This window comes from Siniperca chuatsi, linkage group LG22, assembly GCF_020085105.1.
Source record: "Siniperca chuatsi isolate FFG_IHB_CAS linkage group LG22, ASM2008510v1, whole genome shotgun sequence".
NCBI classification, from domain to species: domain Eukaryota; kingdom Metazoa; phylum Chordata; class Actinopteri; order Centrarchiformes; family Sinipercidae; genus Siniperca; species Siniperca chuatsi.
Genome location: NC_058063.1, coordinates 9,982,491 through 9,999,849, shown reverse-complemented (window position 1 = coordinate 9,999,849; position 17,359 = coordinate 9,982,491). Strand labels below are relative to the sequence as shown.

The 17,359-nt window shown below is 40.8% G+C and overlaps 1 protein-coding gene across 5 annotated transcripts in view; it reads right to left on the bottom strand.

Annotated features, from left to right (window-relative positions):
• ppargc1a (peroxisome proliferator-activated receptor gamma, coactivator 1 alpha) overlaps positions 1-17,359 on the bottom strand; it is a 248,901-nt gene that overhangs the window by 202,165 nt on the left and 29,377 nt on the right. The window lies entirely within an intron of this gene.

Genomic DNA, 17,359 nt, shown 5'->3' with positions numbered 1-17,359 from the left:
TTATTGGCGCCCATGTGTGACAATATGATGTTTGTTGCGAGCTGCTACAAGTGTCTCCAGTAATAAGATGACATGTGGCAGAAAGAAAGCGGTGCTGCCTGAGTAAACAGACAAAGTTATCTGTGATGAAATACTAAACGCACAGCAGGAAGTGGCTCACAAGCAAACTCCAACCATCTGACATCCTCTATTTGATGTAAATTACTTTTTGACCATTTGAAGATTTTACAATGTTGTGCTTTTAACTGCCCAAATAGAAGTGAACTGTTGAGTCCAACATTACTTGGATGTGTAAACCCTTCCTGAACTCAGCTATGTTACCTCTATCGTCGGCCGCGAAGGATAGGATTGATGGAAAGATGGACATATCGGTCTTAACAACCCGTCTCAGAATAAACACAGTCTATATGATAACAAAACTTACTGATGTGTAATTTAGTTGCTTAAGCTCACAGCTGCATCACATAAGTGAATAGTTTGACTGGTAGATGAAAAATCTGCATTTTCTTTGTGTTTCTCAACTGCCAATTGTACTTCTGTATGTTAACATTTAGCATCATGTGTAGCACATGTGTAGTGTTAATGTTTTAAAACACATATCAATCATTGTATAGCATATAGTGTGTTTTAAATTTAGTTGGATTTAGATTATACCTTAAAAACTATAAATTAGCCCTTAACAGTTTTTCTACCTTCTCTAGACTTCGTTAATGTCTCTCCATCACCTGACTCCAGGGCTGCTTCTGAATCAGTTTGTCTCTTCTCCTCCATCTTTTTCATTAAATCGTAAATAAGTTGCATCTTCTATTTTATAATTCAAAATGTGGGCAAATGGCATTTACCCACCACTGCAGCCTTGACCTGACAACTCTATAGACACAGTGTGCATTTACTTTAGGACAGTAGTTAAAAACATCATTACTGCACATGTACTGTAGATCCATTCATATTGTCAGAAGCACTGTTGGTAACTGTGGTCCTAGGAAATTAATCTACGTTGTGCAGATAAAATATGATTATATGCAAATGAAATATAATCAGAGAATGCTAAGGGTATGTCAAAATAACTGTGTTGCCATGGATACAGTGTTGGAGAGATAGAGTCTGTGTTTTAGGTGGATTTGTTTTCAGCTTATTTCAATCTTGTATCGAACTCTTTTCTGTTAATTGTAGAGCAAGACAAGACAAGGTGTTTCTGTGTTGTTGCACTGGATGATGTGGTGAACGTTTTTATGAAAGGTGCTAAATCAACTGAAACAGTTTTAGCGAAAATCTTTTAATTATAAACTGACAAATAAGCACGATAGCACAACTTTCTAATGGAAAAAGGTTAGGATATAGCCTGATACTATTGACTAGGACAATATTGCAGTAATGACATTAATGCTAGATGTTGTCATACCAACACTGTAATTAATAATCAAATCTACTTTGGTCTTGTTTTAAAATATAAAACACATAAAACAGCTTTCCTCTTCGCTCCGCTTTGCTAAAGAGTATGCTAATGAGATGTATTCTGAAGTAGATTTATGTTTTGATCAATTAATGTACAAAATTATTAAATTTTTGATTTGATGTTGTAGAAACCGCCCATCTCTAGTAACTGTGATATTTGGGTGGTGGTGAGCAGCCACCTCATGCCATAATGATCATAACCAATTACAAATTCTCCAATCACTCTGGAGATAATGCAGCAAAGTTGGTGCTCGCCCCTGCCCAGGATAGCTGAAGACAAATTTCACGCTAGATTAATGCCGGCCAATTGTATGCCACTTTCAATTAAGTTCATTTTCTCCTCATAAAAGCTCACAATTGAGATATTTTGACAGATTTTAAAGCTAACCATGCAGTGACTTTCATATCTTGATTCAAACTGGGTTGTGACTGGAGAGGTTAGTCCACCCAAAACCTTCCACACCATGATTGAAATCAAATTAGCTATTTGCTTACACTCACAGATTGCATGTTTAGCATTCAATCAATATTTGGTGTTGTGGCACAATAACTTTTTGAAATGCAATTAGCTTCATGGCGTGGGGAGATGTATGTAAATTGTTTCGGCATGAATAGACTTGATTCAGGTTGTCCAGTGCAATTATCTGCTGAGGGGAAAGTGGCAAACAGAGTGGCAATTTGGCTGCAGCTCGCACACACTGTACTGTTATGATTACCTTTATAGTCCCCATTGATTCACTGATGACATTATGACTTGTAATTTTCACAAGCAATCTCCATGAGAAGAAGCTTGCTGTTCATTTGAAAGTCGTGATTTCAGTTCTCTCCTTCACCCTGGGAATATAGTATTCTTTTTTCCTGTTCCCTCATCCTTTACTCTCCTCTCCGTCCTCCCACTCCTCCATGCACACATACATAAACAGATGGGAATTTCTAAGAAATTAAATCCCATTTTTGGCTCGAGTTCAATCCTTCTCTCTTTTTCCTCTCTCCCAAAGCTTCTGGCACAGAAATGGCCAATTCATGACAGCAAAGCTGAGTGAGCACACTAGTGCACACATTTACCCATGGCAATTTCTTCTAACAAGATGATAGGGGTTTTTCGTCTCATGTTTGATGTGATACAGGTATGGATGTTACCTTTCTAAGCCCAGACAAGTGCACTGTAATATCCCTCTAGACTAAATACTCTGGCACGACCATCCTCTGGAAAAGAGAGTAAGAGAAAGTGATGGGGGGCAGTCACTTCACAGTAAAGGTAATGCATGTGAATATTTACTGTGTGGCTTTTCTAAAGAATTCTGCTTATCTTGTGTTAAACTGGCAGCCTTGTTCATAACATGCAAGATATGAGAAGGGGTTGGGTGATAACCTCCATCTCTCACTTCTTTCCTCATAATCAAAGTCACTCGCCACTGCCAGTGTTGCACTTGCAACACTTTTTAGGCAGCGCGATTCGCTTGCCGATAGCCCACCATCCCTTTAGCAATTACAGTTCTGACAGCTCCACTAAGACACGCTTCCCCGCTATAATTACCCATGGCTTATTTATCCAGGATGGGTATGTAAGTGTGTGTGTGTGTGCGAGTGTGCCGGGCCGAGGGGGTTTGGACTTGTCATAATGATCATCGGGGAACCTGATCGTCTAACGGGGTGGCATGTTTGTGCTAAATAGAAAGGGAGATCCCCATTATGTTCCCTTCACTTCTGCAAGGAGTCTGCCTACCATGTTATTATAAAGTTCTGGTTAGCAGCATGTCCTAATTTAGAGAATGTGGTAGCGAGGAGTCTCTATTTTTTTCCCAACTCTGATCAATTTCCCCTGTTGATGAATATAATTTGGCCGATACCAGAGCGAATCATCAGTACAAGAAAGCCGGTGGATGTAGCAGCTTTTTGATAAAGACACAAGGCTTGACTGCACTGATGAGGGTCAAGCATTTGCTGCAGCGCAGGAAATAAAATTCCTAAAAGCTGCCTCTTGTGATTGAAATATATGAGGAGATAAAGAAGACAGACCGGTTCTGGGTAAATAGGTGAGGTCCCTCTGTCTTTCCTTGCTTGCGACCCCGTCTGATGAGATCACAGTTTGGGCTGATGATTCCGTCAGTCCCCCTTAGCAAAAAATATGATTGGTGCAAATTCACTCAAGTCATTTGCAACAGCTATCAGTGTTAAAATCAGTGTTTTCCTCTGCAGGTCTTGTAATATTCAACTTATTCAAGCATGTGTCATGATGAACATTTGTCTGTTCTCAGCATTAGTATGTACTACTTGTTCTACAGCAATACAGGAACACAATTGTATGCCTTTAATTATGACAGCTGTGTTGGCACATGTAAGTTGGCTAGACGATACAAATGTATTCGGACATTACACAGTGCTAGTGCATCAAAAAGCTACTCACATTTTCCCTCCAGTACAACATTATGACTGTGTTTCCTGGGGAATATAAGTATCAAAGTAGGCTGTCCATTTGCAATGTGTATTACCCTGGAGATCCATAATGTGATTTATCTTTACACCATCTCATTTTGTCACTTTACTGTATGATCATTCGGAGGATTGCCTTGAATTTTTAGCATAATTTCCCTCTGCTGTGCTAATTTTGCCACATTAAAAACACAGAGGGAAGGCAGTGTTCTGACAAATTGTTCTTTTGTTATCCTCAAAGCTCACTGGCAACTGGAGGTTCATACTTACATTTGCCAAGCTTGTAAGTATAAGTCTTAAGCACACCATTGACAGAAAGCTGACAACTTTAGAAAAAGAGATATGGATGGGTCTTTGACTTTATTTGCAGTTTTTCTGCCGCTATTTTTGTTGGAACGCTGTCTGCACCATGACAACAAATGATGGTAGTGCAGTTTTCGGTGTTTGTGGCGGTGGAGGAGGGGGTTGCTTTTTCCCCTCTGACTGGCTGTCACTGCGGTTCTAAATCAGGCCTCATAGCCTCTTCTCATTAAAAACTATCCATTAGACACATAGCCCTGAAAGCCATCCAAACAGAGCTTGTTTTGACCCTTTTACATCCCTTTTTCTTCGTGTGCCAGTGAGACGAGCAGAAAACTAGTCTGCAGCTGGTACACGATTGACAAGGTAATTTTAGATGCTCTACTGAGAGACCTTATGCAGTATTTCTCGCTGTGGAAAAATACGAGCATATACATATATTTGAGATTTCTCTAATCCCTGCAATTTGCGTCTCCAAGCTCAATCCTACAGACTGGCTCTAATGCTGTGTTTGAGTCTCAATTACATTTAATGGATAGATTAGACATCTAGCCTATTCAGGTTGCATGTTATGCAGTTGAGCATGTGAATTGGATTGAAACTGCAGGGAAACACTGCTTGTTTTCTTAGGACCATCCTCTGAGGTTTACTAGGCCTGGCTGCCAAAACAGGCGATGTTTGCCTTCGTCAAAATTCCCCAAAGTTAACCTTGTAGCAAGTAAGGTGGAAAAACCGACATGTCTTGCATCTCTGCACAACAGCTCAAGACATGTCATCCTGCTTTTCCTCTGGTTCGATGATCTTAGCTTCTTGAAGAGAATTATACAAAAAAGCCATGCTGCCAACATGCTGAAGTTATGAGACCTTTTGTGCCTGAGGAAGAAAGCCCTTCTCATCTTCCCACAATACTGTCATAAGCCATACACTGTTTATCCTCTGTGCCCCAACTGGAAAGTCCAAATAATAATAATGTCATATAATTAATAATCTCTAGACGGACTCATTACTTCTCAATGTTGAGGGTGCAACATCCTATCTTCGAGCAGCTGTGTTTATCGTATATGTGATGAGAGGGGGTCACATATGATTAAACGAATAGTGTGACCTTTTGTAAAAATATGCTCATTAGCTTAGCACAAAGACTGGAAACAAGGAGAAACCGCTAGCCTGGGTCTATCCAAAGGTAACAGAATCCGCCTAACAGGACCTCTAAAGCTCACTGATTTACACATTATATTTTTTTTTGTTTAATCTGTATAAAAACTGAAGTGTAAAAACAACTACTTGCAATTTACAGGGGCTTATGTGCCAGACTATTTCTTGGCTGGGACCAGTAACTTCCTAGAGACTCCGCTGGTTGCCTGGTCCCAGCCAAGAAATAGTCTGGCATAGAACTACCTATAAAACACCCAATTGTCATTTTAACACTTTTAACGGTTTTTGACCATATAGACATGAGAGTGGCATCTATCTTCTCATCTAACTCTCTGCAATAAAGCGAATATTCCTTTGAGAGTCATTCATAATAAATTCAGCAGGCATGTTGGAACCAGCTCTACTAATAATAACAGTTTATAGTTGTGTGTCACTGCAGTGCCTGAGTCACCCCCGTTGCTGCACAACTAGCTCCATGTGACATTTTCGGATAAGCAACAAACTATGTAACAAAGAGAGACAAAGCACGACGAAGCTCAGTCATGCAAAAGCAGTCAAATTTCGCAAACAAACCAGTTTGTTTACTTCCACTGATAACTAATGTTGACAACTTGTAGAAAATTGAAAAAGCAGCTGACATCATATCATATACCATCAAAGCACAGCAACATTTTGTACATCAAATGGAAAATCTTAAAAAGGCTGGGTAATGAACAGTCAGGTTTTTTTAAGCCATTTTGGTGTGGACACATATTCATTACGTACCATGGTGAGAGACGTGCAGCAGGACATGCTAAAAGGTCCTCTGTCTGCACTCAGACTGAATACACATATTACTCACACTCCCGTCATTTCTAATCAGACTTTTTCTGTGTGTTCTGAGTTTTATCACAGTCATGGCACTGAGGAACAGACACCACCCTGCACCATGTTAGTAAATGCCACATTAAATAAGTAGAAATTTTCAAACATTGAAAGTGAATTATGAACAAATACAACAGACGCAGATATGCAATATGGTATGACAACAAAATGAGGCTTTCCTTGGAAAAAAAAGAGGTGACTTTCAGTGTAACCCTTTTAATTTGTTTCATTCTGGGATGGGAGGGGTGGTTGTTATCATTCCAATTCAAGTAATTAAAACATCACTCTGCATGTGCCAGAGAACTGCTGTTTTTCTCTTTTTTTTTTGCCTCTGCACAGGGTCTCCAAAGCATCAGCACATTACAAACCAATTTCCCTATATCAGCTTATATTCACATTTGATTCTGTCGCAGTGCTGATGGGAGTTGGAACACGGGTCTCTGTACACAGGAATCTAAATAACGTTATGAAGCCTGGCGCAGACCTCATTTATAATCCAATGCCTTGGCTGAATTCCATTATGAGTTTTTCCCCTCCTTTATTTGTGGGAAATAGGGAAAACTGAGATTATAAAAGTGGCATCAACATACAGTAGTTGTTTGGAAGCGGTGGCTTCAGTGTAAAAGCTACCATGTGCACAAAAGGTAGACGAGGACAAGGTTTTATAAATTATCCTCCCTTTGGGGACAGCAACAATATATCAGCTTTGCTTGCTGAACTTTTATCATAGACTATTGATACTTGATACCCACAGGTCCTATTTTGAACTCAGGTCTAACTGCTTTATGTAAGACAGAGAGGCTGTGTGGGGGGAAAAAGCTGAAATTACATCTTTCTCTATGGTGTAGGCAACCAAATTGAGGAGGCTAACAACACAAATTAATCTCAAACCAAACATGTCATCACAGGCAGCTGCCTTTATCACAAACACCTCAAACACCTGCGAGCCAAATCAACATCTGGAACAAAACTGATAAAGCATTTCCTAGTGCAGAAGCTACAAGCAAAAACTGCTTTAATACACTCTGAACTTTGCAGGAAAGTTATTATACAGACTCAGGTGTCACCAACGCAATGTCAGGATGGTGATTCGGTGACTGTGGCCCCCGCGTCGCGTACGGAAACCTTGGAACATCTGGAAAGTCCCTCGGTGAGCGGATGGCAGCCGGGCTGGGAGAAGGTGTCAGACCTGAGTGACACACAGATGTGTGGCCTCTTGCCCGTCCGAGGCTACGAGGCTGGGATAACTCATTAATCAGAGGACCCTGCCAGCCGGAGCACTATCTCCGCCAAGTGTTTCCCTGCACACTGCCTCCACAGCTCACAGACATAAACACATTACGGCCTGCAATGCATACTGTATATTAATTGACATACTGCATATATTTCCTTTTCTTTTCTGTCACAATCTCAGCCTGAAACTCTTTGATAATTGGCACAAATGACCACAACTGACAAATACTAATGCAATCCTCTGCTGCAACCACAAAATATGATCTATTCCCTTTATAGTATCAGGCACAAAACAACAAACTCTGCACTGTATATCATCATTACAGAGCTACTCTACACAGGTGGGGGGGGGGATGACAAAGAGTTACCTGTCACCTTGTCTTGTGTAAAGGCTATTTAATTACTTATCAAATAGCCTTCAATGTCAACAGACTAAATCTGTTTCATAAATGTCCAAGTAACAATTTTTGACTTTTTCAACTTCCCAAGGGGAGGAAAATCAATTTTAATCTAAAGTCCTCAAGCCATTCCATATGTATGTCCCAGTGCAGCATACTGTACATCATCTGAGGCAGTAAATGGCTGTGTGACAGAAGAGGAGGTTGAGAGAAAAAAACCATAATTGAAGTTGTTGTTTGCATTGCTTAGTGAGGCACTTTTTGCTGAGCGGTGCCAGAGTCATGTTATATTGTATTGTCAACATTCCTAATGATTTGCTCTTATAATTTAGGAGCAGGGCAGCTGATGAAAGATGGAAGAAAAAGGTGCAAAAAAATCTTTGTGTTCCCCGTCTGCCATGTTGCTGGATGATTACAGCAACTACACCCCCTTTGCATTTGAAATAACCCACTCGTTCCGATGCGTTTCTGTACATGTTAGTCACTCCAAAAGCTCTCCACAACACTTGATTTATATATAGGAACTTTATGCAAATGTGAGAATGCTAATGCTCTTTCTTTTTTTGAGTGTGCTCTCTGTGCATATGACACTGAGGTTGCTTTCCTTAATTCAACTTAGATTGCATATTCTGACCCTTAATCCTGACAATGGCATTCGGAGAGAGGATTTCACATCCAGTTAAAATACATATATATTAATAGAGAGTATGAATTTGTTTATTTCTGTCTAAATGCTAAAGGGGCTGACTCCTTTCATCACCAGTTGGACTCTTGGCAGGCAAAATCCCAACAAATTAGCTGGAATGACAACTCTGCCTTAAGCATTGGAGGAAACTTGTTTGAGGCCACCATCTAGAGACTAATCTATTTATCACACTTGGCAATAACTCAACCAAACGGCTCAGACCAATGCATCAAAACATTTGTTGGTTGTTACGTATTTAATCACTGCGTTACACAAAGCTTTTTTTGCATTTTCATTTTTTTCCTCCCCCCCCCCGGTGATAGAAAGTCAGGCATGTTTATACATGAAATGCCCAGAGAATATTTGCTCTGAAGGGTTTCCTCCGTGAATCACAATAGCCTTCTTAGGGAGGAGGGGGAGAAGAGAGAGAGGAGAGGAGAGGATGGACAAATCTGCTTACTTTGGAGCTTATTGAGCAGAATGAGTCATGCACAGAGATGAAACGTGACTGCAAAGCAAAAGGTAAGGAAAGCCTGACGAGAACAGAAGAGCGAGGAGATGACACAGAGTAAGAGAGGAGGGTACGGAGAGGTGAGACAGACAGGAGAGAAACGTAGACACATGGACACAAAGGGAGTAAAGACAAGGAGGCATAAATATGTGTACGTGTATGTGTGGGACTGGGATGGTTGAGTGAAAGAAGGGAGGGACAGGAACATTAAAGGCCAGATGAAATTAGTTCCATCAGGCCACTCTGATTGTTCTTTTTATAGTGTGACCTGCCACCGGGGGAGCCGGTGCCTTCTGGGAATGTCACAAGCAGGGTTGCTGACACACAGCACTTTCAATATCACTGACTGAATTGTTCAAGGTGTCACTATTGATAGTGACACAGCCCACTGAAAAGGAGCCAGCCTTCACATTTAGTTTTTTGCTCCTTCCGTCTCTGCCTCCCTCGCTTTCGCTCCTGCTTCTTCTACCGAGGCCAGTGTAGCTGTGTTCGCTCCGTTTTAAAAATAACTGTAAAGTCAAGAGGTGAGGTGGGGCTGAGGTAGTGTCCTCCCTTTAGCTTTTAATGTGTGTCAACAAATCATCCAGCCTCCCCCCCCCACCTGTCAATGTCATGACCCTACAGTGGCAAACCTCAAGCCTGCATTGGATTTCTCTCTCATTCAGAAGGAACAATGCTAAGGGGTTTCCAGGCTACTTGAACATTAATGACTCAGGGGCCTTTAATTGTCAATGGGGACCAAGTCTCAGGCACAATAGGCCAGGGACAGATGAGCTCTTTCTAATGCTATCGATTATTTATCCTGACCTTCAGCAATGAAAAGAGGAGAAGGCAACAGAGAAAGAGAATGTTTCCTGAGCAACTGAATACCTCTGCCTCTGTTTCTCCATCTTTTATACACTGCTACACCCCCTCTGTTTTATCCTATCCTTAAGCCCAGCTGCCTCTCCCTCTCCCCTTCCCACTGTAGTCTTTAAAGCTCGTCCAAAAGAGTAATCCCCATAACTAAACCAAAAAAAAAAAAAAAGTCCACCAAGTCCAACAGGATGAGGTAGCCAAAGCACTGGCTTGATAGCAAACAACAACCCTTCTTTCTTCAGGACCACTGTGTGGGATTATCATGCACATGGAAATGAACATCACGTAATATTTCCCGAATAGCAACTATCAGAGCTATTGTACTGCAGTGGTCCATTGTGTTAAACAAAAGTAAACATCACTGATGAATCAACTTTAAGTAACATTAATCAGGTGTTACTTTCATTGAATCTATCATCTACATTGAGGTTACACTTTGGAAAAAGGCCAGCGCTATCATGTAAAGGGCTGCATGTATCATTGTGTTAACCATATGCTTAAGAAAATGGAAATTCACCAACCATCAGGGGAATTACAAAGCGAGAGAGGCAAGTTTCAAAGCCAGCAGTTAAGCTTGTTGACACATTTTAATCTAGGAAACCCAGACGTGTGCCTCCCAACCCATGACTTTGTGGGGAGATGTAAAGGCTGGAGTGTGCTTGAAACAGATGTCAGGCTCTTTTTTTCCTCATCCCTCTGAGTGTGATATGGATGCCATCAACATCACTGGCTGCATTCATAACAGCGTTATTGTACCTGGGCTTGGCTCAATTGGAATTCACCACCACACCACGCTGTTAAGGCTCTATCTTAAAACATGCACCTGGCTACGTATGGAAAATAAGCTTGTTACCCGCTGGAGGGAGATGAGGAACCCCGCTGGCTCTCAGCAAACTCACCTTGATGGCCAAAAGCCTTTTTCTGAAACAAAGTCTCTATATTTTCTAGAAAACGTGGAAATGCAATTGATCTTTAATTTGCATAATCCATTTGTGATTACACGGCTAATTTTCACCTCAGGTTTATCGTAACTCTGCCAAACTTTGATATGACCAAACATGAGCGCATAAATATTTATCAAACCAAGCAAAGTCCAATTTCAAATTAAAAGTTCTTATTGCAGCATGCTGGATTTGAAAAATCATTGAAAAAGACCCAGAATATCAGAAACTCCACCTTGATAGTGAGGCAACTCACAAAAAGAAACTATCTGTTATGTTTTGTTATTATCTAGTCAAATAATTCCTTCCTGAGTAGATACAAAGGGAAGCTATGAAGCTGAGAGAAAATAACAGAAAGAGCCCCAGCACATTGGCAAATATAAAAACATCAGCACATCTAAGTGGGACAGTGGGTGACTCAAAAAGGTGACAATACAGGAATCTACATCAAACCCTGGCGTCTTTGTTCCCCTGAATCATTTGTAGTCGCAAATCCCTCAAATGACTGCTGTGAAGCAACCTCAAATCAACAGCTAAATTAGCATCCTGTCAATTAACGGAAAGTGATCAAAGTTGATTTTTTCCATAACAGTCTACATGGGTAGGACAGTTCCTGCTTAATTGTCTTGCTGGCTGCTGGGATTGAGTGTTCCCTTATGTAACAACTACAATGACTAACACAGTGATATTACTGTAGGGGGAAGGAAAAAAACAAACCAGGAAAACCAATATAGAGCTCTGTGTGGAATTTCCAGCCTGGAGATTACACAAGCAATTCAAGTAATATGTCAGTTAAATAAAAGTTGAAGTGAAATGTTTGGTGCCAAAGACTTCAGTGCAGGATGCATAATGGCCAGGGTTTGCTTGTGGAGTAAATAAAATGCTGCAGAGGGTTTAAGATTGTGCTGCAGCCTTAGTGACCTTTCACAATAAGAGGCCATCCAAAATCCATTTGAACACGCCAATGAACAATGGACATAATATCTTAACAATAAAAATCTCCAAGCCCATCTAAAGTTGGGAACTTCTTGTTAAGACTGGCAGTGTTTTTGGTGATTGATCAAAATGTACAGGGCGAGGGGTCCAATCAATTCAGCCTCAGAACATTGTAGATCTTTGTGAGGTGTTTTTTCCCCCCAAACCAAGACTAGAAACTGCTTGACAATGACCTATAAACACTATCAGTCACTTTTTTTTTTTTTTAAAACAGCGAAGTCTTCTCCCAGCTTGCTCCATAATCAAAAACCAATTCAGAAATTGAACTGCCACACAGGAGCTTAAGCAGCGCACATCTCCGCACTGCTTAAGTTATACATAAACATTGCTGCCATTGAGCCAGATAAGCAATAGGCATGCCTGGGGGAGATAGCGGAGGTCAGTCCCCTTTGTCCATTCATATTCTTTTCTCCAACTTTCTCCCCCGCTGGCCTTTCATGCTAATTATAAGATTCAACTGTAATCCTGCACAAAGCCACAATCTGCCATATAGGAAATATTTATACTCCTGCAAACAGCGAGCTGCTCTCGTATGTATTGTACATTCCCCACACCTAATGGTTTATGGGATCTCTTCTCACCTCTGCTTGGCAGGGGTCGCACACTTACACGGTTACACGGACTTATGCAAATATGGTCAGCTCACCTGCTGTGTTTGTGTGAGGCATCGCGTGTAGTGTGGAATCACTGGCATAGCAGGGGGGTGGGGGCAAGGAATCACAGTGAATAGGTTAACAGAGTAACACAGCCTGAAGGTCAATCATTCTAACTCATTTGTTTGTTTAAGGCTGAGTGGTTCTGCTTTATCAAGGCTAGCCTTGACATACTTGGATATTTGCCCTCTTAACGGACCAGGCAAGGTAGTTTTCTCTCAACAATTGATTGAACACACACCTGTGCTTACTGAGTAGATGCTGATTACTCAAAAAAAAAAAACGGCTCGTCTTCATAGGGAGACCGCGACTATGCTGTAGATAATTCATCAGAGGGGTTCCATTGTCTTTCACACAGAGGAGGATAACTGTCCAGTCCCTGCCAGCCAAGGTCCAGGTCCACCAGCTAATGGCACGTTGCTCCAATTAGAGATGACAGAGAGGAAGGTCCTGACCCCCATAAACCTTGTCAGTGGAGAGCTGTCAATCAGAGCGCAGCAAAGGGAAGGACCCATCGCCTGGCGGTTATTGGCATGATGGGCGAAACTAGGTCTGTTGTGATGAGGTCGACATTGACCTGCATGCTTATCTCCGATCAAACATCTGTTGTTCATACAGGCACAGGAGGGAGGTGCAGAGGCGGAGTTGAATGAAACCTGCATCAGTTATGGCTTAGGAAGGTGATGGCGGGGATGAACGGATGGCTGTTCAATTAGAGGTCACCTGGACACTTCTCATTGTCATGCACATGTGAGATTCAATTTCCTGATTGCCTGAGTCTGTCCTCATGGCTCACCAGAGTAGAAGCACAGTTCTGTGTAACTGAAAGATGTTCATTTCATCTACGAGTACAAAACGTTAAGAGTACTGTAAATTTGGGTAGTTCTGCAAATTTATCTCCCATGTTTTGAAACCGTTTCATACTATAAAAAAAATGTTGAGCAGAAGGTATTACATCAGTCTGTGAAGGAGATTTCATTTATTCAAACCACATTTTAAAATGTATGAGATGCAGGAACAAATAACAAATCTAAATGGAGATGATTTCTGTGCTCTGAGATGTTTTGACAGCATTAAGGCGATTTCACATATAACACGAGACAATCAGGAAAACACGAAATGCTGTGCTGCGGGATTAAGCAGCATTTCTTTTTTAAGAGAAAAAGTTGAAAGAAATCAACCACAAGAACTACAAAGCACTGCTGGTTCTAGTGAATATGTGATCACTAAAATCATGCTATGACAAAGAAAAGCAAAAAAGCTGGTTTTGCCACTGAAAGATTTATTGAGACATACTGTACCTGTCCGTACTAAAAACTGCCCTCTGAGCACATTTGTTTCAGCATGGACTCAGAACACTTCAGAGTTATAGGTTTAAATTGTTATTACGATGTTAGAAAATCTGACACAATTGTGATTATGCTCTAAAAGTCATGCCACTAAGCAAAATAATTAGAATTCTATGTTCTGAATGTGCATATTCAATCAAATAAAATTCTGAGCTTTAAGTCTGAATTGAGAGTGCTACATTTTATACGTAGTATATTTTGCTATGTATCTAAATTTGGTAAAAAACAATTTTTATTAGATCCTTGAAAATGCAGCTCTTAATCAAAGATTACTTCAATTTCATGACTGTAGATAAAAGGTTCAAAATCAACATCCTATGCAGTAGATGTAGTCAAAGTGATTCTGCAGACAACTTTTCAAAAGCCACTATTCCAAGAAAGCCCTCAGCCAGCATAAGGGTACGTAGGAAAAACTAGGCTGCAGTAAACATGGGCACTGTTGCAACATAGTCACAGATGCAGAGAATAGTGCCAGTAAAACAAATGCACTTCAAGCTCTTCCTGCCCACTGACCTGCATTTCCTGCTTTCCCTGTGCACCTGGATTCTGGCACAATCTGCTTTTTGAGAGTTGAATTTGAGAGTGCGGCTCTTTGAAAAAGCTGAATACATAAAAGGTTAATTTAGAAAATGTTTTTAAAGTCAACCTCAGTCCTGAGGGGCCAGAGGTGATTTTCAAATATACAAATTAAATTCTATATTCAAAGTAAATGCCAAAATCACCATCTCGCACACATATTTGAGGGACAGCAAATTGCAGGTTGCATATGTATTCATGGCTTTAAATTACTGGAGGGTTTTGCTTATGTTAAGTTCATGCAAAATACTTTAGCACCTTGGTGTACCAGACAACACTGTCCAGTACTGACGTTGGTGCAACAATAGAGGATAAGGATTACCCATGTTAACCAATGTTTATAATTACTTAATATTGATAAATAGTGTATCTTAATATAAAAGTTAAAATAAATTGTTATATATATATATATATATATATATATATACACACATTTTTTTTGCCATGTTCAAGTAGGAATGGAGGTACAGAAGGAAAGACACAGCATGAAAAATAAAAAAGGAGTGCACTAAGGCTCTCTTATTATTGGATTGGTGCAGTGCTTCTCGAGGTTACCAAGTATGATCTCACACTCATTTCAGGCATTAGATCACACTGATTATCATCCCACCTGGGCTGTGTTGTGGCTTTCTGCTCCTGCAATATTGTTCGGTCTCACATCCTGGGATAACTCAGACAAGGTGTTGTCACTGACAACACAAACTATCCTCTCTACATTCTCCGCCCCAGACATGTGGAGATTCCTTGACACTGACAACCATGCAGCACTGCTATGACAACCTGTTAGTAAGGTAACATGTGTGTGTGTGTCTGAACACTAGTAAGGGGGTGTTTGATGGAAAGATGATTGAGGGGATGGAACATGGCAAAAGACATGCAGTCCTAGTCGCTGTCATTTTGAGAGGTGTGTGATGAAAGTTGGTGTGCCTGTGAGCGACTTGTTTTTCTTTCCGCCTTTAACTCCTAACCGTGCACGCCCTCCCGTCCTTTCCCTGCTCCGCTTCTCCTCCTCCTCACCTCGCCTTGTCCCAAAGCCCAGCACAATACATCAACGGGTGTCCAGACCGCCGCTCTGTAATAACTCTGCAATCTCTGGAGGAAATACTCCGTCACAATGCATGAGACAACATCTTTTTTTAATCAATTGAGCGAAACAAACAATGCACACTGACAAACACTGCCAACAACCACCAAAAACACGCTGAATGAAGAGTGATACACAAATGGAAAACTAAATCACCGTCACCATTTATCTGAGCACAGATTCAGAATTGGGGGGGGGAATGAGGAAGAGAGAAAGGGACAGGGACGGTGGGGGGTGGAGAGAAAAAGAGTGAAATGAACACTCAATCATTAAATTATGCCCATTCTAATTTTGTTCCCTTCCATCACTTTCAATTATTTAACACCGCCTTTAAGAATGAGTTACTTTCTAACTACAGAAAGACCAATAGTCCCTAAAGCTGCATGTTACATTAGTAGACTATGTGGAGAGCAAACGACTTTCATTTAGCTTTACAGCTGACTAGCTTTTATGTCCCTCTGAAAACTATCCTCAGAGCCAAATGGTCACGTGGAAGAGAATGAGAGTAGGGGAACAGGGGGGTTAAAGATGGATGTGAGGAGGGAGTATATCAGTCCACAAGCACAATAGCTATAATTAATCATCAGCTGTGTTATTTCTTATCAGGAGATTATTTAGGGGAGGAGACGTTGCAAGATGGGAGGGAAAAGGCTAAGGTGATAGGGAGTGTTCAACACAGACAAAGCATGGTGTGTGCATGGGAAGTGGTGCGGTTGTTGGCTGTCAGGTATGGTTGCATTGCAGGAGTTGGAGTTTACACCCTGCTTTCAACAATGTCACCCAATGGTCAACTTAAAGACATCCTCAAGGCAATATTTTTAGACACTGGTTTCAGAATCAGCAGGTAGGTTTAAAATACATTTTAACAACAGAAGAGGTAATAGGCTTTTTGTTTGTCTTCTATTCTGCTTGCAGTTGATTTTTCAAACCAAGGGGCCACAGCATGCTTTGACTGTCAATCACAGTCTGTCGATCCACGCAGGAGTCTGACTGTTTACAAAGATAAGAAACATGCCATTTAGCCTAACTGCGATCATGTTGATTTTATTATTTGGGATGTAGCGGAGAGGGTAAACGCTCAAAAATGCAGTTTACGCACCTTTTCCAAATGCAACATAGGGTTTACTCACCTTTTTATGAGTTTATTGGACTGTTTAGCCAGCGGACATTTATAGTTTACCCACCTTTTATTTTACCACTACATCCCCTCTGTGATTTTGTCCAATTACTGTTAATATCTCAGGCTAATTTGCTGCTCTGCTCTCTCCCTTGCCCTACACAACAGCAGACTAACCTAGAATAGTGTTCTGAGCATGCACACCCTGTCCAGCATGTTTCCGTCCATCACTGCTTAACCACAACTGGCTCAAATGCGATTTTATGAGCCATGCAGTTACATTCAACAAAGTGAGGAACACACAATCTCATCATGTGTCATTATTATTAATCTAACTGTAAAATTTAGTAGGGCCTATATCACAGTATGATTATTTTATGTTTTGGAAATGATCCTCTATTGTTACTGTAAGTCAGGTTAGGTGGTGTAGAAATGCAGGAAATTGGTTTTAAATAAAAAAAGATCCCCAGATCCTCCATCAATTATGTATCTTTCCAAGTTTGCTCCCCCATTTTAAAACATAACCAGGCACCCATGGTCACAGTGCCTGGTCAGATATGTTGGTATTTGTGTTTTATTACGTGGAACAATATTATATCATTAGTTGTCTGATGGCTGGCGTTCAAAACTTGTGCTAGTACAGTATTTCTTCACCCATCTTCATCCGAAACACAGAGTGCACAAAGGAGGCTCATGTGTTTAGTTACACTGTTAAACACAGTCCAGTTTTCCATGACATGGGTTTATCGTG